We start from the raw sequence: 23,256 nt of genomic DNA, 5'->3' as shown, positions 1-23,256 counted from the left end.
GGAACCCCAGTCATCCCAACTCTATACCTTCTATTTGGAGTCAGTCTAACATCCCGAGACATGTTTTGGCAACCAAAACCTTGTTTAAATGGGACCAAGGCCAAGAACCTATATTGGTACCACTGAAATAACATCTAGGTGCCTCTTATATGAAGCCATAACCATCACCCTGGACGCCCCTGCACTTTAAGCAATTGTGGCCCTACTGGTCCATTGCTACTGGTGGACCAGTACCAATCAATCACTGTAGGAAACCTAACCCTGTGCTATCTCAGACCTACCCCAAGGTCCAAAACACCCTTTTTAGAGCCTTTGGTATAAACTCTAACATAAAACCCATTAATTCAACCCTGTTCTTACACTTTGAGCAATGTGTTGATTTCTATTGGTCCATTGGATAGACTAGTCCAATCAACCAATGCAAACCATGAATGAAGAACATGATTCTAGCATCTGAGATCTATTCAGAATAATACCTAGGCACCTTTTTGGTCTAAATCCATAAACCCTTTTTGAGTTTGGCCACAACAGCTCTACTGGTCCATTGCTATTGGTCCATTGGATAGACCAGTGCCAATCGACCACTGCTGCTGTTATGGCAGTTTTGAGTCCTGCTTTGGTTTAGAAGCTAGACCAAAGTTATCCCTAGTCTCCTAGGGTAATTTGGTGTGTTTTAATATAATTTTCTAATTTATTTACCTAAGCTTTGACTATTTGCCTAGTGACGAGTATCCGAGCACTTTTGTGGACCGGCAGTCTTCGGAACAAGCGGAGTATAGTCAAGGTGAGTGGATATGGATCATCCTTATAGGTGTGACCATGTGAACACTTTAAAGATAACAAATTACTTATATTAAAATTAAAGATGTGATAAAATGATTGATGACTAAAATGCATGCTATGTGAACTGTTAGATTAGATGCCGTAATAGACGGCTTGGAGATGAAAGGTATGGTGAGCCGTAGTATGGGTTGTGGGAGCACCGTACATTTCATACATGGAAATGAAGTTTGTGGTAACCCGTAGAATGACATATGATTGACACCACTCAACTCATACTTATCATGTAGATCATTGTGCTAGGTGAACATGCCATTATGCTACATCCCTTACCAACAGGGGTGCATCTGTTGGGTGATCATGGCCTCCTGAAAGCCGAGGAGTTGTAGAATCTGGGATAGGTTGTCATGGTTATCTTGGGGTCTGCCAAGGGAGGGAGTCGGTGCTCCTGATCCCAGCACGGGTTCCACCCGCAGTGATTGAGGTAGCAACCGAAGAACAGACGAGAAGTGACTGAGGTTGTCGCCCGAGTCATTGCAAGTAGCATATACCTAGTGACTTAGTTGTGTTATTAGGTGGACTAGAGTAATAAAATTGAACCCAGCATGTAGATTGATGATGATGGTTGTACCTGCTTGTATGAGTTATTATTCATTTGTTGGGCTCGGTGGAGCTCATCCCTCATGGATTGTTTCTTTTAGATGATTTTGCAGGTATCAATTCACTTACTAATGTGTGATGAAGCTGTAGAACTTCCATACTTTGCTGCCCTGTGAAGATCTTGTATTTTTATTGCTTCCATCCTTTCGGAAGCGTAATCTTCTTGTGTATTGTACTTTTGAACATAAATGGATATGTATTTGGTATAACATAGGTACTTGGGATTTTACTATAATTAATATAACCTATCTTTGGGTAATTTTTATCTTCTGTTGCATCTGATATACTTTTGTTATATATCTATCCTTGTGGTTTTGCGACATGTAAGTACTGCTTCTAGATCCTGGTGAATTAGTGGATATCGTGAAATATCTGGGTCACATGCTCAAACCTCCTAGGGGTGGTTTGGGGTGTGACAGATTGAGTATGGGAGTGTAAAAGTTTAGTGTTTTGGTCCAACCCATTTAGAGCTCGCAACACTTTCTCCTCTAATGTGGAATTAAATTGAGGTTGAGGAAGTGGTTGTTGCGGGTCTTTATAGGCATTTTGCTGATTGGAAAAATCCTGCCTATATGCCAGATTTTGGAAACTATTGGGTTGTTTCCATCCAAAATTGGGGTGGTTCCTCCAACCAGGATTATAGGTCTGGGAGTATGGGTCATTACCCGATTTGGAGAAACTCTGGGCAGCCTATGCATGTTCTTGAACATATTCAGGGAATTACACCGCTTAAGGGCAATCACCCACATAATGTGCAGGACAGGCACCTAGAGCGTACACATCCTAATAAGTGGGAGTTAGGGTAGATTGCCTAAAGTTCTGTCTCGTGGGCAATAAGCGGTCAAGCTTTTCAGAAAGCATGTCCACTCTGGTGTTTATGGCCACAGATTGGACTACCTCATAGAGGCCACCTCTCTTTTGGGATCCTTTGGTGGGGGCTTCAGTCTTAGAGGCTGACACATGATGTAAGGAATTCTCACTCAAAGTCTCAAATAGTTTTCATACATCATTCTCACTTTTTTGCATAAAAGTGCCTACACAGGAAGCATCAACCATCTGCCTTATCTATTAGTCCATCGTAGAAGCATTGGACCAACTGCCACTTGGGTACAGCATGATGGGGACACTTTCTAAGTAGATCCTCAAGTCTTTCCCAAGTCTCATGGAATTGCTCACTATCAACTTGCGAAAAACTAGTGATGGCCCGCCGAATTTGATTGATCTCATCTATGGAGAAATACTTTTTCAGAAACTCTTGTTGTTCCCAAGTAGTAATCACTACAGTATCCAAAGAATTGAGCCATTGTTTGGCTTTATCCTTGAGGGAAAAAGGGAACAAGGTCAATCTAAGAGCATCTTCAGAAAAATTCTGGATTTTAACAGTTGAGCATACTTCTAAAAATTCATCCAGATGCTTATACGGTTCCTCATTGTTAAGTCCATAAAAAGATGGGAGCTTCTGAATAACACAAGACTTAATCTCATATTGGGTTGCCTGAACAGCAGGAACCCTAATACATGAGGCTGACATGTTGGTTGAGGGGATAAAATGCTCACTGGATGTTCTTCTACCATCCTTTTATTTTTTTGAATTAGAATTAAAGTTCTTTCAATTTCCGGGTTAAGATCAATCAATTTAGGTTGACAAGAACGACGACCATGCATCAACTACACTAAAAACTACAAAAAGAAAGAAAACTAATGACAAGAAGACTCACAACCAAGATGGGAAGACATCATAAAATTAAACTAAGCAAATCAAATAGAAGAGATAGGGTATATACCTGAAACGCCTAGCTCTAATGAAGATAGATCCTCACTTGAACTTTGCCGCATCCAAGAACGAAGAACCAATTACAAAAAAATAAAATTACACATATGATCTTAACGGGAAGGGGGAATAAAATTATGTTTTAACAATGATGAGAACAAAATAAAGAATTGAAAAAAAATGTGCAAGGGGGGTGAATGCAAGTTCAACAAGTGGGGCTGAAAATGGTGCACTCGTCCTTGCTCTGCAAATTGGGCTACCTGCAAAACAAAATAAAATCAACTTAGGCTGAACTAAAATTAAACTATAAATAAATAAATAAATAAATAAAAAGAAAATTTCTAAAATTAAAACTAAAACAAATTAGAATGAAACAATTAAATCAATCTTAGCAACCGTGCTTCGGTTCCCCGGCAGCGGCATCAAAATTTGATTGTGTCGTTAAGAGATAGAAAATAAATCCTAAATTACTGCTAGGATAGTGGTAAGAAGGGATCGAATCCACGAGGAACTGGAAGGTTAAATCTACTAAGATGATGTGAAAGTGATTTTGAAAAGCAATTTGCAAAATTTAAAATTAAATTAACGATTAATTAACAAAAATGAGAATTAATGAGAAAAATAGCCTTTACGTTTCAAATCCCCATTGACATGATTATTTAACTCTGGCACATACCTCGGTCCATTATAGCTACAAACCTAATGCAACCACACAATGATAATTTTAGTTCATCCTAGTTATAACCTATTTTGTCGATCACTATCATCTTTCAGATATGCTTAGCACGCTTAGTTCGGTCAGTTATAAGCTATCATTGGTGCAACCAAAATTTCAATAAAAACTATTGTTTGAATAGAAAATATAAATCACAGAAGCACATTCTCTAAACTAAATAATTCAATTAAAATCATCCCCAAAGGGATAGAGTCTCAACATCAAACAATCAAGTATGCTTAAACCAGAAATTTAATAACAATTGTTAAAGGTTCATCTGCACCTAAAGATAGAAGATACTTAGCCACTCATGGTGCTAATTGATAGGGGCCAACTACAGTGATCTTCCATGGAATGTGATATGCAGGTAGAGAGCTAGAGCGACTTCAATGGTGGATGAAGCTACTGGTTCGTGATAGGGCTGCTATGCAGTGAAGACGAGACTACTACCACGTAAGAGCAAGGCTGCTCCCCAAGATAAAATGTGAGAGAAGGAGAGACCGAGAGAGAAGAATATTGGTGGGATGATGGAAGGGGGCTATGTTGGATCGTGGATGGCTGCTGGTTCCAGATCCTCAAAAATAAATGAAAAATGAGGGATTCCCTTAGAGATAGGAGATCATGGGTGAAAAATAGAATAATCGATGGGAGAGTGAAAATCATGGTGAGATGGGATAGAGATTTTTGGGGAGAGGTAAGACTTAGAACCGTGAGAGAGATGGGGATAGAGAGGAGAGGATTTAGGAATCGTGGGTAGCATGTGGGAGAATTAAATGGGAGTTGGGAAAGCCGTGGAGAGATGAGAGAGAAAAGAGAGAGTTTAGGAGATGGGAGAGATGTGATTGGTGAGGGGTTCTAAATGGAGAGAATTTAGGAGAAAGAGATAAGTGAGAAATAAAGCAAGAGAGCTCTCCACATGAAGAAGGGAAAAGAGAGAGATTATGGGATGGGATCAACCTCCAATTGGAATTAAATACGATTCTTTGGCTTGAAAATGATTAGCTTGGGAATCAATCCTTCTCTTTGTGAAATTCCAACTCTACCCATCTTCCATCCTTCTAGATGAATTTTCATTATTGCCCTCTAAACACTCTCCTCTATGTGCTGGCTATAGAGAACCAAAATTCCTCTGAGTCCCACGATACTGTACTATGCACAATTGACTCTAATCCTTCTCAAATAGCTGGCTTTAATCCTGGAATCCTGTGATCAAAATAAATAAAGTGTATTAATTTATTCATACATAGTCAATTAAAAACTCAAATTATGTAACACTTATGACGCATAATTAAGCCCCGATCAACAACAAAGCATTCAAATACAAGAGACAAGAGAAGCTACAACAAGCGGCGATACTTGCTCGAGATACGAATCCTCTGAGTAATATAAGAGAAACCTCCATACTCATATTTTGATCTCCTTTCAGTAGGTAGGCCTTCAATCTTTCATCTCATTCAATTTTCATTGTTTTCATATATTATTACATTTTACATCTCCAGAAGGAGTGTGATCCCGTCTTCCTAGACGGTGATCGCACCCTATTATTTCTTCTCTTTTTCATTTTCATAGACATTATATCTCTCTCATACATGCATTTCCATGATCCCAATCCCCCGTAATTTAAGATTCCCTCATGCACTATTGGCATACTTCTCTTTCTTCTTGCTTCATTCTCATGCTTTTTCATGCATATTTATTAAATTGACATCTTTGTTACATGCATGTATCATGCCATTATACTTAGCCTAGAGTCAGCCATGTTTAGGTTATTTAGGTTTATGAGTCCTTTATTATATATTTCAGTGTACTAACCCTTGTCTTGCAGCCGAACCTTCGGGTATGTATTCCCTTCACTCTCCTTGTATTTTATTTTCCTGCATTTTATTTACGTTTTATATACTGTCAAAGTATGTTTTTTATTCCATAATGTCTAGCAATAGAAAAACCGGCAAGTCCGAACGGACTGCGGTGCCTAATACCTTCTCCGGACCATAACTTGACCCGTACCTAGACCAACGGATTATTTGTCCCCAGAAGAGCATTACATGAGAGTCATTACATTTACATTATAGGTCCTAGACCCTCCTCTAGGTGGCTACTCCCAATATATTATGTCTTCATTTCACCCCTCTCTCTTCTCCCCAAAGAGGGATGAGGTGGAGGACACATGGCGATCCCTTGCCATGTCATTGTCCTCACAATGGGACAACAAATGGGGTTTTTTTTCCTTCTTCTTCCTCTTCTTTTCTTCTTCTTCTTTCTTCTTCTTCCTTTCTCTCCTCTCTTCCTTGCTAGAAATGTGAGAAATGAGAGTGAAGGCTAGGGTTTACCAATTATAGAATAAGGTACATAGGGGTTGTTTGGCTGGGACTGTTTATTGGCCTTTAGAAGTGTTTAAACAATAACTGGGCTTAGGTGGACAATAGGTTTGGTGTCCCAATGACTTGGATAATTCAATTAGGCCCCAAGGCCCCTAGGAACATCAGGTGTTAAGTCCCAGGAGCAACCATGTGGGGTCCACACATAAGGATTCCATTTTTGGGAAAAATAAGTTTGTGCGGTCTGTGTCTGCACAGTCCGCAGGGTCCTTAGTAATGGTCCGCACAAACCATAACTTGCTGAATTTGACTTTGATTGACTCAGGGTTTTCTCCGGGGTCTTCGTACATGTAAGGGGACTTTGTCTAGATGCCTTAGATGACCTAAATGCATATGTTGCAAAGTATAATTCATCCAATTTGGTCATGGTCAGACATTTACCTCTAAACTTTCAGAAGCAGCTTTGGCATGAGGTCCAATCACTCTGCTGTCGGTCCTACATGCAAGGTTTAGAGTAGCACAAGTTAGGATGTGGTTGTAGCATATGGTTCAACCCATGGTTCACCATGAACCCAATATGTTCCCTTCCATACACTTCTTATTTAACCCATGTTGGACCTAATTGATTGAACACATAGTCCACCCCAAGTGACCCAGTCCTATGGTTCACCTCACTAACACATTAATTCAACCTTATTTCAACCAAAAAAAAAAAAAAAAAAAAAATCAACCTTATGATCCTAACTTAATGTCACTACTCTCATTGTGCGTGCATGTATTCTAAATCTACCCATGTGACTATAGTATATATTATTTATTATTAAAACTATTATTAGTAAGGCCTATACCATAATTAATAAATAATATCTCATACATTATCAAACTCATTTATATCATGGATCATAACACTATAATCATGTATAATTTAGCCTACATAACAGAACATGAAACAATTATGATTAAAATATTAACACAAACATTAGCATACACTTGAACCTCAACTATAATTTAGGTTACAACTTACCTTGACTTTGAGGCCCCTCAAGTGTCACACCCCAAACCACCCCCTGAGAGGATTAGGTAGGTGACCCGAATTGCGTAATGGCAATCCGCCAAATCCCACGGATCTAAAAGCAGTTAAAACATTCACGGTTCCACATTCATCACATTACTACAGGTAAGATCAGAGTGCTGCAGATAAACTACAATTAATATAACAAAAGAAAGCGTAGCGATACGGGAAATGATGATAATATTTACATACATATGATTGTTCTGACACATTCCCTAACTACCCACAAACTGGAATGTAAAGCTGAAAAGAAACAAAACCAAAGGGAATACATACATATATATATATATATATATATACAGGGTGAGCTGACTCAACCCCAAAAAGAAAGTAAGAGAAACTACTGTAGAACCACAAACAGAACGGGGATAAACTCCTAACAAAAGCAAAAACGAGTCCCCAAGACAAAAAGCATCAAGTGCCCTCCTCAACGGTCTTCATCAATGACCACCGAGAATGTACGCATCATCGGCACGACCTCTGTCGGGGTCCACACCAATATCATCATAATAACCAGAGCTCTCCTTCTCGTAATGAGCCTCGATGCCACAGTGGCATCGATCTGCAAAATCATCTAAAGAAAACCAATGTACAACAGAGTGTGAACCCCACTGAGCTCGTGAGCAAAACATATCATCATGCATGCACATGCAACCACAATCCACATGATCCTACATGATACGCAAGTCTAGATTATTTATTAGCCACCTAGCAATACAACTAAGTCAGGTCAGTGCTACTACAATCCCCAATACATGTATCCCTGGTGCGGGCTTGGTTACCCCTTCCTGTGATACACCCATTGAGTTGTCGGAGAGGACCAGCTAGCTCCCGCATTAGTTCACCAAGGTCAGCCCGACCAGCCCTTCGTGATTAACCTGTAGGGCAATTCATCACATTTCTCTTTTCCTTTCATTTCTGGCTTATAGCCCATAATCACCATTCCGGTGCAAACACATTTCTTTTTCATTTCATTTCTTTTCTCATATACACATATGGTCACCCTCATAGGCATCCAACACCTTAACCCCTGTTGGCAAGGGTGCGTAGCACGGGTGATGAAACTCTAACCCCATGTTTATATGGCATCGTATGAGTCAGGTGGTGTCAACTGCATCCCATTCTACGGGCTACCACAGGCCTCATTTCCAAGCCGACTACGGCATCTAGTCTAACATTCACAATCATTAGATAATATTCACAGTGTTGATCGACAGACAATCATTGTGTAGTAATTTGAGTAATTGAACAGAATTAAATAACACAACATTTAAAATTTATGAATTTATTTGTCGGCATACAGTTACACATGCATATATGATAAGACTTCACTCACCTGGGTTTGGTTCTAGGAATTCGGTCTCAAATTCAGTTCAAACCGCAGTCTGGTTGTAGGCCTCGAGCGCGGGATCAACTCCTAGATATAAATCAGAAATTGTCATTTTAAATTTTATAACCTATCTCTGGTGATCCTAGGGTTAACCTAAGCTCACTAGGTTGACTCGGTGTTTAGTTAGTCTTCACTTGGAATTCTCTGGGCCTTGCACTGGGCCTTAGGTCTATGTCCCGGTGTATCATCCAGAGATGGCGGTCTAGGTGTAAAATGGTCATTCTTAGTGTTAGTACCTGACCCTAGGTCATAATAAGCTTACAGTGATGCAGGACTAAGCACAGGCAGGGTTTCCAAGTCCTGCGAGGCCCACTTGGGTTCCCAAGCATTCCCTTCCTATGGACAGATGTGGAGAGGGGCTTTTAGATCATTTTCCACCCTCCCACATAGTACCATGACCAACGGGTGAGGTCCCCCAAGTCAGAATGCCAAAACAATAGTGTTTCACTCACTGGGTGATGGCTCTGGGCGTTGGGTGCATCGCCCAAAGTCTTCAAATCGACATCTGGCTGAGATTCCTAGGTTGTTGATTATGGGCAGTGCCCAAATCATCTCCCCATGCATGTTAGGGTGCCGGGTGACCCCTGGGGTGATCTTCCTTTTGGTCCAAGTGAATTTTCCACTGGGCCCACCACTTGGCTGCCAGAGGCTGCCCAGACAGCCCAGTGAATAGTATCATAGGGTTTTCTTCAGGTATGAATCTCAGTTTTAGCTATATGTTAAGCTGGAAACAAATGTAAATTGGTGATTCAAGGCTGCTACAACCTAAGGTTAGGTCCCATGCGGCTAGGGCTTGCATCCAGGGTTCTAAACAACTAGCAAACAGTGAATCAGGGCAGTGCAGCCATGCACAACTAGTATCGGTTCTAGATATGTGTACAGATGTATAATACATCATAAAACACTCAGATCTTCCATGCATCAGGTTTGCATGGCAGATCTGAGGCCATCCATAGCATTTCCCAGCTATTCTGGGCTGCCAAAGGGCAAGAACACATCAACACAAGCATCAACAAAAAAACCAACAGGTGTGAGCAGGGATTATATACCTGTACAGGTGTTTGGATGCTCGGTTTCAGCCTTGGATGGGTGGCAGCCCCTCCTTCCCTTCCTTCTTCTTTCTCTCTTTTCTCTCTTCTTTTCTCCCCCATGAAATGAGCAGTAGCAAAGGCTTAAAATGAGCCCATGCTTCATCTATTTATAGGCCCAACCCCTACTAGGGTATGTTTGGCTGCTAAGGCCCCTTTTGAAAATGAGTTTTTAAACTGATTCTTAGTGATTTTGGGCACACTGGTGTGGTCCACAGTGAACCAGAGGTATGAGGTGGTCCCTCAGACTCCCCTCTATCTATGGAGGGCGCCCATATCCATTATGAGTGGTCCCCATAATTTAAAATCAATTTAATCAGCTGTTTTGCACACTGGGCGATGTCTCTGGGCCTTGTCTGCATCGCCCAGAGATTTCAGCAAGGCTGAATCTCAGTGGGGCTTGCACAGGGGTTTGACCCATGGTTAGGGCATTGTCCCCACATGTCATTTAGAGGTTTTTACACACTTTTCTAGGGGTGGGTACCACAATTATGGAGAGGAGACAGATTACCTGTAGTCCAGGCCATACATAATGCTGTGAGCTGTACAGCAGCAAGGGTCAGTGATCCATATACTGATAGGCATGTAGGATGATCCACACAGGGTTTCTTCATCAATCCAAATCACTAGAGTGATACTCCATAGTGTTCTTGGTTGCCTGGTCAGGGGTTCCTATTCTTTAGTCAAAATTTCAGCCAGTCAGGAGTAGGGTTTGACATCAAACCTCGTATGGCTATCACAAATGAATAATCTTTAAAATTTTTCATTTCCTATAAAAATCAAAATTTTATAACAAAAATTTAGGGATATTACATTCCTTCTCCCTTATAAAAAATTTTGGCTCCGAAATTTAAAATAGAACTACTTACCCAGTTGTCAAACAACTATGGATGGTTATAATTTACAACGCATTTCCAACTATCGCTCCCAAGTTGCTTATTTGCTAGGGTGATTCCTCCTTTGTACTTTTATAAATGAAATTGTCTGGTTCTAAAGTTTATGTGTCTTATAGTCTACTATCCGAATGGGCCCCTCTTCATATGATAGGTCCTTCTTTAAATGGAGTGATTCGTAGTCCAGTACTTGCGATATATCGGTCATATATTTCCTAAGCATGAACACATGGAATACATCATGGGTACAACTAGTTGTTTTTTCTTCCTTCTTTGTATACGAAAAATTTCCCTACTAAAGTACTAATAGCTCCAATCTTGAGGCATAATCATAACCGATGTCTATTAGAGATGCTTGAAACAGGTACTGAAAGGGCCCGCTTGATAACCTTACTGCTATTTTTGTGCTGAAACTATGCTGAAAAATAGTAGAATAGTTTTTTCCGGTACTGTGCTGAGAAACTGCTTTTGACCTGCTTGGTAAACCTATTTTGGAAACGTTTTCAGAAGACAATTGGAACACCACTGGTGCTTGATAAAATCTGTTTTTGGAACATGTACTGTTACCAATATTTAGAAAATTTAATGTACTTTAGCTAATAAAAGTTAAAATAAACATCGTAAGTACTAGTTTTATAGTCCAATAAAAGTATACAACAAATATAGATGCCAAATATGCTCAAATGGGGTTCCTCCTTTGTTTAAATCAAGCTTCTGAACAACATCAAGGATATCTTTAAATATCCTTGACCTTTCCTCTGCGTCTTGCAATGCTCCAGTTAACATTCTTTTTTTTCCCCCTCGCCATGGATTGCTCTTTGTATATATCCCTTGACATAATCAGATGAAGGGGGAGTGTCAGGCGAAGGAGCAAACGTGGGCGGTCCCACAAAATCACTTGTGAGTGGATTATCTTTAGTAGTAGAGCAATTGATTTCATCATCAACCCATTTGAAAAATCTATAACCACAGTTTTCAACCTGTATTCCAAATACATTGTTCCATATTAAGAGACCATTATTGGGTTAAAAAAGAAACAATGACAACATTTCAATTAAATGTAGAAGTCGGTAGTCATACCCCTGTAGATTGCGGGCAACACCAAAATTGTCGGCCTAGGTTTGCTTGTGATTTTGCTACTCGAACTTTACATTGTCCTACCCTACATTCACATAATCGAAATTCATCCACCCACATAAAAAATGTATTATGATTTGGACATTTGAAGTAGTCTCTACCACTATTTGGACCATTTTTTGTTGTATAAACTTTACACAATGTTTGACAGATTTTGCATCTTGCAACGGTAACCAAAATCTCATTGCAAGTCATCTATTTAATACTGAAAAAAATATATATAATAACGGTTATGGAAGATAAGAGCTTGAAACAGTAACATAATGTGGACTTTGCAAGATGTAGCATAATCAAATACACTAAAATTAGAGTCAAATTAAAGTTAACAAAAGTATTAATTCAAACATTAAACAGTAGAACAACTGAAAATAGTTCAAACATAACAAAATACTATCACTGTTGCATTAGAATCTGAGGTCCTCCTTTTTCTAGCCAAACGATTTGCAATAATTATCCGAATTTCATTCATAAGTCTTGCCCCTATCCTTTGACTAGTAGTTGCAGCAGTATGCTCAAAAGATTGATGACTTGGATTTAATTCATCTTCTACTGTTTGTTCACAACCATACTCTTCAAATAACTCATCTCGTCTTTGAACATCGATGTAGTTGTGCAGTCCACAACATGCTACTATAATTTTGGCTTGATCCTAACTTTTATAAGATTTCATTGACCTCAAAATTTGAAACCTATTTTTCAATAGGCCGAAGGACCTTTCAATAACATTCTGCTGAGAAGAATGCTTGTGGTTGAACAACTCTTTCGTTGTTGTTGCATGCCCTCTATCCCCTTGAAAATCTGACAAGTGATATCTTTCACCTCGATAAGGTGTTATGTATCTTAGTTGATTTGCATAACCTGAGTCAACAACATAATACTTGTTTTGAAGTATTATGGACATTGTAAATTAATATGTTAGTGTTAACATTCAATTATAATTTGTATAAGCTTAAAATTAGAGGAATAGTTTTTACCTAGAAGTGGATGAGAGAAACCTATGTTGGGATCTAATTTTGCTGCTTCAAATACCCGAGCATCATGTGCATTTCCTTCCCAACCCACATACACAAATGTGAAACGCATATTGAAGGAACATACACACATGACATTCTGTGTGATTAATCATTTTTTATTCGTATATCGGGTTCGCTCTGAAGGTTTGACAACGGCACTAATATGAATACCGTCTATTGCACCAATGCAATCTTATATGGAACATACAACCAAGCAAAGTTACTATAAAATTAGGTAATCATATGTATGAATAACTAAACAATATTATGTAGTTCAAGATTAAAATTTTGAGACTACCTTAAAATATGGGTAGAACTTTTTGTTGTAACGAATCTCATTAGGGATCTCATCAAAAGAAGGCGGCGTGATTGTTTCCTTCGCTAATTTGAGCATAGCCTTCAGCACTGTATGGAAGACAGAACTAATCGTTTGGACGGAGCGCTGAAATTTTGTACATACCTGTCTACTAGCCTTACCATGCGCTACTGTAGTGATAAATATTGTAAACTGTTCATCAACTCGAATATACCAATTATCTGTCAACCAATCATTACGTACCATCTTATCACGTAGGTTGAGAAAAATATATCTTTCCATCCTGAAATGAGTGTAGCAGTGATTTGAATGACCATTCGATTTCTCTACTACCCTAGCAGCTCCTGTGTAACTACTATCTATTAATGGTTCTCTATTCCGATAATGATTTATTTGACTTTGAAGTTCTAGTATCATCATTATATTCTCATCAGTTGATGAATCATCATGGTCATCATTGTTCATTGACATATCTGTATATACATATAGATATCAATATTCATAAAAATCCATTTAGCAAAAAACTATTTAATCAAAATAAAAGTTGTCACAAACATAATATAAGGTTAAAAAAACAATTTCAACCAAATGTTACACTAATTAAAATAGTTCATAAAATCACACATTTTCAAAAGTATCCCATATATTATAATGATTCATTCAAACATCAAAAATAGTTTATAAAAACACACACAAACAGTTGAAAAGACTACAAGTTTTGTTACTCCCTAAGCAACGCCCGCAACATTCATGTCCTTCGTTCAAGAATCACTTTTACAAATGACAGTTACCAACCAGGGTGAGTGTGAATTTTCTTCTGAGTCTTCACATACATCTCTTCTGTAATGTCTGGTATTGAGTCCAACATAGCTTGATAATTCTTCATACTGTAGGGTCCATCTATTAGAGGGCCAGTAGGAATGACAGTACTAATACATGCTACTAGTTGGTTGGACAAAGTGGGAGTGATACTGCCTGCTCAGTCCATTTTTCAATTAAGATAACTGCTTAATTCTGACGCAGGAACAGCCAATGTTTTTCCAGTACCCTTCTTCCTATGATCTTGAGGTGTTCTATCTAGCCTCCTCCGTTTGTCTGCAGTTCGAGTCACTTCTTCATCTCAATCAGTTTTTTATATATCATCCAAACCTACATAGCGGGGGGATCCTTGGGTATGAGGTAATTCATCTTCAGGCTTATTGATGACCTTAGGAGGAATGTCGACTATAATTTGACTCACTCCTCTATCTCCCCGAGCACGATGTTCCGAATAAATCTCTTCCAACTCAAGCCACCATGGAAGACCACTCCTTCGAAATTTGGATCAAGTAGGATTTGGCTGTTGGTAAAAAACCATGGATTTAGTACACATTCTTTATAAACTTTAATAATATAGATATCATATAATAGTTGAAACTTTGATTATTACCTGTATAGTTTGATCCCAAATAGAATCCTCTGCAGTAGCACTCCTAGTCTGTGACTCCCAACCAAATCGAATTGTCTCTAGCAGTTTCTTAAAGCTATCATAATCACCCAGTAATTTGTACAGCTTATTGTGGAGTTGTTCCTTAGTAAAAGAATGTTGAAAAGCATTTTCTAGTCCAGTTTTGATGTTAATCCAACCAACCTTAGTAAAGGTTGTGGTAGTCTTTTGACCATTCCTCACATTATCAACCATTAGGTTAATGAATTTATCGATCTTAACTGCACTCTAGTTGATAATCATTGGAGTAGGGTTTGAACTAGATGCCATTTGAAAACCTAATTGAAAGCAATTAGAATAGATGGTTATCACCATATGCAAGTTGCATCCTTTATAAATAACACACAACAAGGATAAGAAGCCAACCACAATTGCACAAAACAAGGTCTTATTGTTAGTCCATAGTTTATTCATCAATCATATAGGGGGCATTTTCCTTCTTTAAAAAAAAAATATTGGTATAAAGGACAGCCCCCGGTTCTAAATCTGGACCAATAAGGGGCAGCCCATGGTTCTAAAACTGGACCAATAAGGGGCAGCCCATGGTTCTATATCTGGTTCACAATACCCTTGTGGTTATGCAACTGTATTCCAAAGCATGGCTATGCTTGGGGTTGAAGGGTTCTCAGCTCTACCAACCCATTGCCTTCAACTTTGTTATGGGTTATTTTTTATATCAATTTTCATAAATTCAATCAGAGATTCAGTAGGAAAGAAGTGTGCTCAGTATATCCCTTACCCAATGGCCATGGTAGTACCATTCTACATTGGGTCTTACTTCACAATTAACATGTGTGTTAGAAGCTTAATAATATTTGTGTGGCATAAGGTAAACAAGGCCAAAGCCGATGCATTTGGGTCTGCAGTAGAGAAATAACAAACTTTGTTTGTTCTATCTCTATATAAACACATCATAATATCTCAATTACATTGATTGAAGATCAAAAGAAACATCAATCCACTGCAAATAGATGAATAGTGATTATTCAGTATGAGTTTAGATGTCCCCTGATGGGGTTGTGTACCTTGCCTTTTATAGTAGCGTATGGCGGTGTGGAGAGTCCCAGTTTGATGGCGATTGTACCATTGAGTAGATAGAGGCCCTGAGTGACGGGGCTCTATCCTGATTGATCATCTCCCCGTGGGGGGGAGTGTCCTAGTGGTATCAAGATCCTTGGTGGATAGATACCCGCGTGTGGTGATAACGTCCTTGGTGCTTGAATCCGTCTGGATGACGTGACTTCTAAGCGGTGGCTAGAGTCCTGGTGGTGACATGAGTCTGTAGCGATACGATCGGGTCATAAGTGAGTGGCCCCCACCTCACGTTTGTGCCCACGATGCTATGCTTGGGTGCAGGCCGCGCCTGGGTGTGGCCACCCCTTGGTGAGGTCGCGCCTGGATGTGTGGCCGCGCGGATGTGTGGTCGCGCCTAGGTGAGGTCACGCGTGAGTGGTGGCCGTGCCTGGGTGAGGCCGCGCCTGGGTGAGAGGCCGCTCCTGGATGTGGCCGCGCCTGAGTAGTGGCTGCGCCTGGGTGAGGCCACGCCTGGGTGAGAGGCTGCACCTGGGTGTAGCCACGCCTAGGTGAGGTCGCGCCTGAGTGGTGGCCGCGCCTGGGTGAGGCCACCCCTGGGTGAGGCCGCACCTGGGTGTGGCCGCGCCTGGGTGAGAGGCCGCGCCTGGATGTGGCCGCGCCTAGGTGAGGCTGCGCCTGGGTGAGGCCGCACCTGGGTGAGGCCGCGCCTGGGTGTGGCCGCGCCTGGTGCAGGCCACGCCTGGGTGTGGCCGCGCCTGGGTGGGGCCGCGCCTGGGTGAGAGGCCTCCTGGGTGTGGCCGCGCCTAGGTGAGGCAGCGCCCGAGTGGAGGCCGGGCCTGGGTGAGGCCGCGCCTGGGTGCTGGCTGCGCTTGGGTGCTGGGCGCGCCCGGGTGCTGGGACCCTGGTTCGTTCCCCTTGGTTCTGGAGCGGGTCGCCCTGTGACATGTGGCGGCCGCTGATTGGCCCGATGAATATTGGATGTATCATTTGCCCCCCACTCTCTTGGGATAGGATGTCCAAGAGAGTAGATGCCTTTATATATTGAGGGGTCCGCTGCGGATAGACTTTCCTTGCGGGGCTTACCTGTAAATCTAGTAATGAGGTAGGAGAGGTTGGGGGTTCAAACCTTTCCTCCTGCACTTTTTCATCTTTTGTTTTTTGTACACATATGTCCTTCTCCTTCACTTTCTCTTCTTTCACTTCTTATTCCTCTTTCTTATTTTTTGTCCTCTTTTTGGTGCCCACCATGTGTTTGTCTTTGGGTCACCTAGCCTAGCATCCATTTTTGCTTGATTTCGGGTCCTTGTGTTTGCTTTGTGCTCACTTGGTGTCTTGTTTGCTGGGAGGGCTTTAGTGGTGCTTGGCTTGAGTGCCTTGCCTCTGGTGGTCTCTGTCACTTGATCATGCCAGTGGTGTGGCAGCGTCGTCGTGTGCCTGCCTCCCCGTGTGATCGCCTTCCCCTTGAGGTAAGTTCGACCCCTTCTCTTTCTTTTTCCTTTTTTTTTTTTTTTATGCAGGGCTACGCCTAGGTGAGGCCGCGCCTAGGGTGGCCGAGCCTGTGGGAGCGAGGCCGCACCTGTGGGGCGTGAGGCCACGCCTGGGTCACCAGGCTTATGGGGCTTGAGGCCGCGCCTGGGGTGGCCGCACCTGTGGGCGTGAGGCCGCTGGGTCGCCGAGCCTGCGTGAGGCCGCGCCTAGGTGGCCGCCGCCTGTGGGTGTGAGGCTGCGCCTGAGATGGCTGTGCCTGTGGGTGTGAGGCCGCGCCTATGGTGGCTATGGCGTGGGTGTGATGGACCCTCATGCTTGTCCACTCTCCTTCTTCTTGTTTGTGATGGATCAGTTGTTTATACTTTGCAGGTGGTCTTCATTTCATTTTTCTTGCTAGCTTCTTGTCTGGGAGATCGTTGCTCTGAGCAAGTAGCTAGTCTGCTTCATTATTTATCCATGTCATCACCTAATGACTCTGATCCGACTGCGATCGTGGTTGGATCCCTTGAGGAGTCTTCTTCCCCCGCGGATACTTTTTCTTCTTTGCCTTCCCCTGTTGCTAGTGAAGGGGAGGAGGAGGTTTTTGGAGATTCCACCCCTAGTAGGGGTCGTAGAGTCTCCAGAGCGTCTATTTCTGTTGGTGACCTTAGGAGTAAGTTGGCTTTCATTCCTAGCGTCTTGACTTCTTCGGACTTGGCGGTTCGCATTCTGGAGAAGACCCGTGATTATGACTTCTCAAGGTTCCCTGAGGTTACTATGCTGCTACCTGAGACTGCTATAGTGGCTCGTGTCTCTCCTGAGGATGATGTTGTGGTGACAGAGGAGGGTGCGGTCTTACCAGAGGAGAGTGTTGCTCGTCCGGCTGAAGCTGATATGATGTCTCCTTCTGGATCAGAGGCTGCTCCTCCACTAGATGCCCCCTGATTTTATAGATGTTCTTTCTAGATGTTGACTTTTTGGATGATAACTTTCGGATTGTGATGCTTGCTTTTGTATGTACTTGACTCTTTCTTTAGATGTTGATATGATTTGATCCTTGTCGCTTTGATATTGATCTATGCAATCTCATGTAGTTGGCGGTCCATAGGGATGCCTTGTCTCGGTGGTCCCTGGACCTTAGTGGCATGACGCCTCAGTGGTGGCATAACGCTTTGGGCATAAAGCCTCGGTGGTGGCATAACGCCTTAGGCATAAAGCCTCAATGGTGGCATAAAGCCTTAGGCATGAAGCCTCAATGGTGGCATAAAGCCTTAGGCATGAAGCCTCAATGGTGGCATAATGCCTTAGGCATGAAGCCTCAATGGTGGCATAACGCCTTAAGCACAGAACTTCAGTGGTGACATAAAGCTTTAGGCATGAAGCCTCAGTGGTGGCATGAAGCCTTAGGCATGAAGCCTCAGGGGTGGCATGTCGCCTTGGGCATGAAGCCTCAACGATGGCATGGCGCCTTAGGCATGAAGCCTCAGTAGTGGCATGACACCTTAGGCCTGAAGCCTCAGTGGTGGCATGACGCCTTAGGCATGAAGCCTCAGTGGTGGCATGACACCTTAGGCATGAAGCCTCAATGGTGGCATGTCGCCTTAGGCATGAAGCCTCAGTGGTGGCATGTTGCCTTAGGCATGAAGCCTCAGTGGTGGCATGACACCTTAGGCATGAAGCCTCAGTGGTGGCATGACGCCTTAGGCCTGAAGCCTCAGTGGTGGCATAACGCCTTAGGCATGAAGCCTCAGTGGTGGCATGACGCCTTAGGCATGGAGCCTCAGTGTTGGCATGTTGCATTAGGCATAAAGCCTCAGTGGTGGCATGACGCCTTAGGCATGAAGCCTCGGTGTTGGCATGTTGCCTTAGGCATAAAGCCTCAGTGGTGGCATGTTGCCTTAGGCATAAAGCCTCAGTGTTGGCATGTTGCCTTAGGCATAAAGCCTCAGTGGTGGCATGACGCCTTAGGCCTGAAGCCTCAGTGGTGGCATGTTGCTTTAGGCATGAAGCCTCAGTGTTGGCATGTTGCCTTAGGCATAAAGCCTCAGTTGAGTAGTAGAAGAAGCCGAGTATTCCCGAATTTTTTTTCAATTCATCCTTGAAACTGTAATGCCATCTACTACTACTGTTGGTGGTGCCAAACTCTGCTGTTGTTACTTCTGCTGATAGTACTTCTTCAAGTATAGTGAGTTCCAGGTACGGTCTACCTTCTTGCCCCCTGGAGTCTTCAAGCGGTAGGTCCTTGGACGTATCTACTTGGAGACTATGTAGGGTCCTTCCCAGTTGGCTGACAGCTTCTCTGCCTTCAGTGGCTGTGATGCACTTGCCCTCCGTAGGACTAGATCTCCCTGGTGGAATCGCCTTTCCTTGACCCTGGCATTATAGTACCTGGCAGTACGTTGCTAGTAGGAGACGTTCCTTAATAGTGCTCTCTCACGGACCTCATCTATAAAGTCTAGGTTCGCCCGTAGTCCGTCGAGATAGGTACGTTCATTGAAGTGCAGAACCCTATGGGACATGGCACAGACCTCTACTGGCGCCAATGCGTCAGTGCCATATGCTAGGCGGAAGGGGCTCTCTCCTGTGGGTGTCCGTACTGTAGTTCGGTATGCCCACAGGACGCTTGGTAGCTCTTCGACCCACTTTGCTTTGGCTCCCTCTAGCCTTTTCTTGACTCCTTCCAGTAGTGTTCTATTGGTGACCTCCACCTGACCATTGGCCTGTGGGTATGCTATCGACGCAGGCCGATAGTCGATGTTGTAGCTGTGACAGAATGCTTGGAATTTGGGGTTGTTAAATTGTTTGCCGTTTTCTGAGACGAGGATCTGTGGTACCTCGAACCTATAGATGACGTCGTCGCAGACGAACTTCTCCATCTCTGTCTCTGTTATCTTGGCCAAGGGTTTAGCTTCGACCCGCTTGGTGAAGTAGTCAATCGCGATGACCAGGTACTTTCTATTTCCCGGTGCTCCGGTGAAGTTGCCTAAGATGTCCAGTCCCCACATGGCAAAAGGTATGGGGTTGAGGATTGATGTTAGCTTGGTGGTGGATAGATGGGGTACTGGGGCGAACAAGTGACATTGCTCACACTTCTTGGCATATTGGATGGCCTCCTCTTGCATTCGTGGTCAGTCTAGTCCCTGGAGGAGGATTTTGTAGGCTAGGGCTCGTCCTCCCATGTGGCTTCCACATATCCCCTCACAGACTTCTGCTAGGGCGTACTCTGCCCCCTTGGGTCTTAGGCACCGGAGTAGTGGTGCTGTTGCCCCCCGCTTGTATAGTACCCCGTCTAGGACGGTGTACTTTGTAGCTCTCATCCTGATCTTCCTTGCCTCGGCCTTGTCTTCTGGTAAGACGTCGTCCTGTAGGTAGTTGAGTATAGGGTCCATCTAGCTAGGCCCCTCCTCAATCTCATTAACTTGCTTTTCCCGAAATATTAGCTCATGTAATATTTCCACGTACACTGCATTGGCCAGGTTTCTGAGTTCATCATTGGCTAGCCTGGACAGTGCATCAACAGTTGCATTCTCGATCCTTAGAACTCGAACCATCTCGAACTTCCTGACCTCGGACCTCGAACCTCGAACCTCGAACTTCTACCATGGTTTGTCGATCATAGTCCTTGGCCATGGCTAAAGACCCCCTTTTTATTTTTCTTTCTTCTCTCTCTTCTTCTTTGCTTTTGGGCAGCGGCCTTTGACGGATGGCACCCATTCATAAAATTTTTTTATTTTTTCTCTTGATAGGTGACATCCCTTGATGACGACCATAGCCCTTTGGCCCTGGCCTCTTGGTCATGGTCTTTTGGCCATGGCCTCTTGGCCGTAGCCACTTGGCCTCTCTCTTTTGATAGGTGAAGTCCATTGATGACAACCATAGCCCTTTGGCCGTGGCCCCTTGGTCGTGGTCTTTTGGCCATGACCTCTTGGCTGTAGCCACTTGGCCTCTCTCTCTTTTTTTTTGCTTTTGGACGGTGGCCCTTGATGGATGGCACCCATTCATGAATTTTTTTTTTCTTGATAGGTGACGTCCATTTATGACGACCATGGCCCTTTGGCCGTGGCCACTTAGCCTCTCTCTCTTTTTTGTTTTTTTTCTGGCTCTATCTCTGGTAAGGTGCATTCAACGACGAAGTCTGCCAAGGCTTGGCCTTTGATGGCAGTCCTGGGTTGGAACCTGATGTCATGCTCACTTAACTCCACCGCCCATGCTATCAATCGCCTGGAGACGTCCGGCTTGTGCAGTATCTTCTTCAGGGGTAGGTCTGTGAGGACTATGATGGTATGGGCTTGGAAGTATGGTCGTAGCTTCCTGGCTGCAATTACCAATGCATAGGCTACCTTCTCGATCCTAGCGTACCTGGTCTCTGCATCGATCGAACATGGTGACGTAGTAGATGGGCCTCGGACTTTATCTTCTTCCTTTAGCGATCTTGTCTTGACCGCGACAGGGGTGGCGGCCAGGTAGAGCTACAACTCTTCGTTAGGTTCTGGTCGCCCAAGCGGTGGTGGGCTCTCTAGGTACTCCTTCAATTCTCCGAACGCCTTCTGGCACTCTTCCGTCCATGTGAAATCTTTAGGGCTTTGGAGGTTCTTCAACGTTTTAAAGAATGGTAAGTACTTATCACCTGATCGTGACACGAACCTGGAAAGGGCGGCTACCCTTCCATTCAACCTCTGCACTTCCCTGATCGTTCAAGGAGGTGCCATCTCTTGGATGGCCTTGATCTTGGATGGGTTGGCTTCTATTTCACGGACTGAGACCATGAACCCCAGGAATTTTCCTGACGTTACGCCGAAGGCACACTTTGCAGGGTTTAGCTTCATCTGGTTCCTCCTCAGTACTGCGAATGCCTCCTCTAGGTCGGTCAGGTGTTGGTTGACGTGGATGCTTTTCACGAGCATGTCATCCACATATACCTCCATGTTGCGCCCGATCTGCTCCTCGAACATCTTGTTGACCATCCTCTGATAGGTGGCCCCTGCATTCTTTAACCCGAACGGCATGACGTTGTAGCAGTAGTTCTCTTTGTTCGTCCGGAATGCGGTGTAAGACTCATCATCCACATACATGAGGATCTGGTTGTATCCGGAGTAGGCGTCCATGAAACTCAGCATCTCATGGCCGGCGGTGGCGTCGATCAGTAGGTCGATCCTAGGCAGTGGGTACTCATCTTTTGGGCATGCCTTGTTTAGGTCGGCAATAAGTCTGCCTCTTTCACTCTGTTGCAGATCTGAAGATAGGATTGACGATCCTTTGTAGATCCTCGATACTATCTAGAGATCATTAACAAATTGTATACCTGTTTGGTCAGGTGCAGTTACAAAGAGAAAAGAAAAAGAGCGTACTAAAGCTCTGATACCAATTTACAAACACGGGGGATTACATAAGAGATGGAGAGGTTAGAGAGAGGCGAGAGGCGGAACTCAAGAGCTGGCGGAGCTAGGTCTGCTTTCTACGAAGAAATGAGCTGCCTTTTATAGAAGAAAAGGTCGATTCACATTCCAAAATTTTATTTCAATTCGGAACATAACTACCGCGTGTCTTGACGTAGGGCGGTGGTACTATTCAACCTTGTTCATGGGTCCAGATGACGTCATGGGTGACGTGGGGCGTCCTTTGTTTGTAAGGCGTTGGGTGGCGTAGGGCGGCGGCCTTTGTTCATGTAGGACCATGGTGATGACGTCGGGGATGACGTTAGTCGATCCGAGGTTGATGTCATCTTCGTCGTGGCCGCAAAGAGAGGATTGGGCTCGTTGAGGAGAGCGGCGGCGCTTCTTGAGCGACAAGTTCTGCGGCATCGGCGGCGGCCATGGTTTCAACGGCTTCGGCAACATCGGCAAGGAGAGTGCCGGGATGTCGAGGATCGGAGAGAGTGTCGGAGGTGGTCGATCGGTTGGAATGTATCGCGACAACTTCATCGGGGATTTCGTAATCCATCATGAACTGGTGACGAAGAGTCGTCTTCCGTGCGAGACAAGGTAGCGTATCGTGGACAACCGTTGGGATGAGTGAGTCCAAGAGCTTCTTTGTGTAAGGCGATCAAGGACTGTTTGTACGAGCTTTCCGCATGAATCTGCAAATTAGCAATATGCAGGGCTTCTGCTTCATCTGT

General features: G+C 43.4%; 1 long non-coding RNA gene across 1 annotated transcript; it reads right to left on the bottom strand.

Annotated features, from left to right (window-relative positions):
- Window positions 1–2,011: 2,011 nt before the first annotated feature.
- On the bottom strand, window positions 2,012–21,092 carry LOC122646545. The gene is made up of 3 exons (XR_006330644.1): window positions 21,081–21,092; window positions 20,344–20,346; window positions 2,012–2,351 (listed from the first exon to the last, which is right to left on the bottom strand). It is a non-coding gene; the product is annotated as an uncharacterized LOC122646545 (long non-coding RNA).
- Between the last annotated feature and the right edge of the window lie 2,164 nt (window positions 21,093–23,256).

Source organism: Telopea speciosissima, chromosome 11 (assembly GCF_018873765.1).
Source record: "Telopea speciosissima isolate NSW1024214 ecotype Mountain lineage chromosome 11, Tspe_v1, whole genome shotgun sequence".
Taxonomy (NCBI): domain Eukaryota; kingdom Viridiplantae; phylum Streptophyta; class Magnoliopsida; order Proteales; family Proteaceae; genus Telopea; species Telopea speciosissima.
Note: the sequence above shows the minus strand (reverse complement) of the source record. Positions and strands in the feature narration are given on the sequence as shown.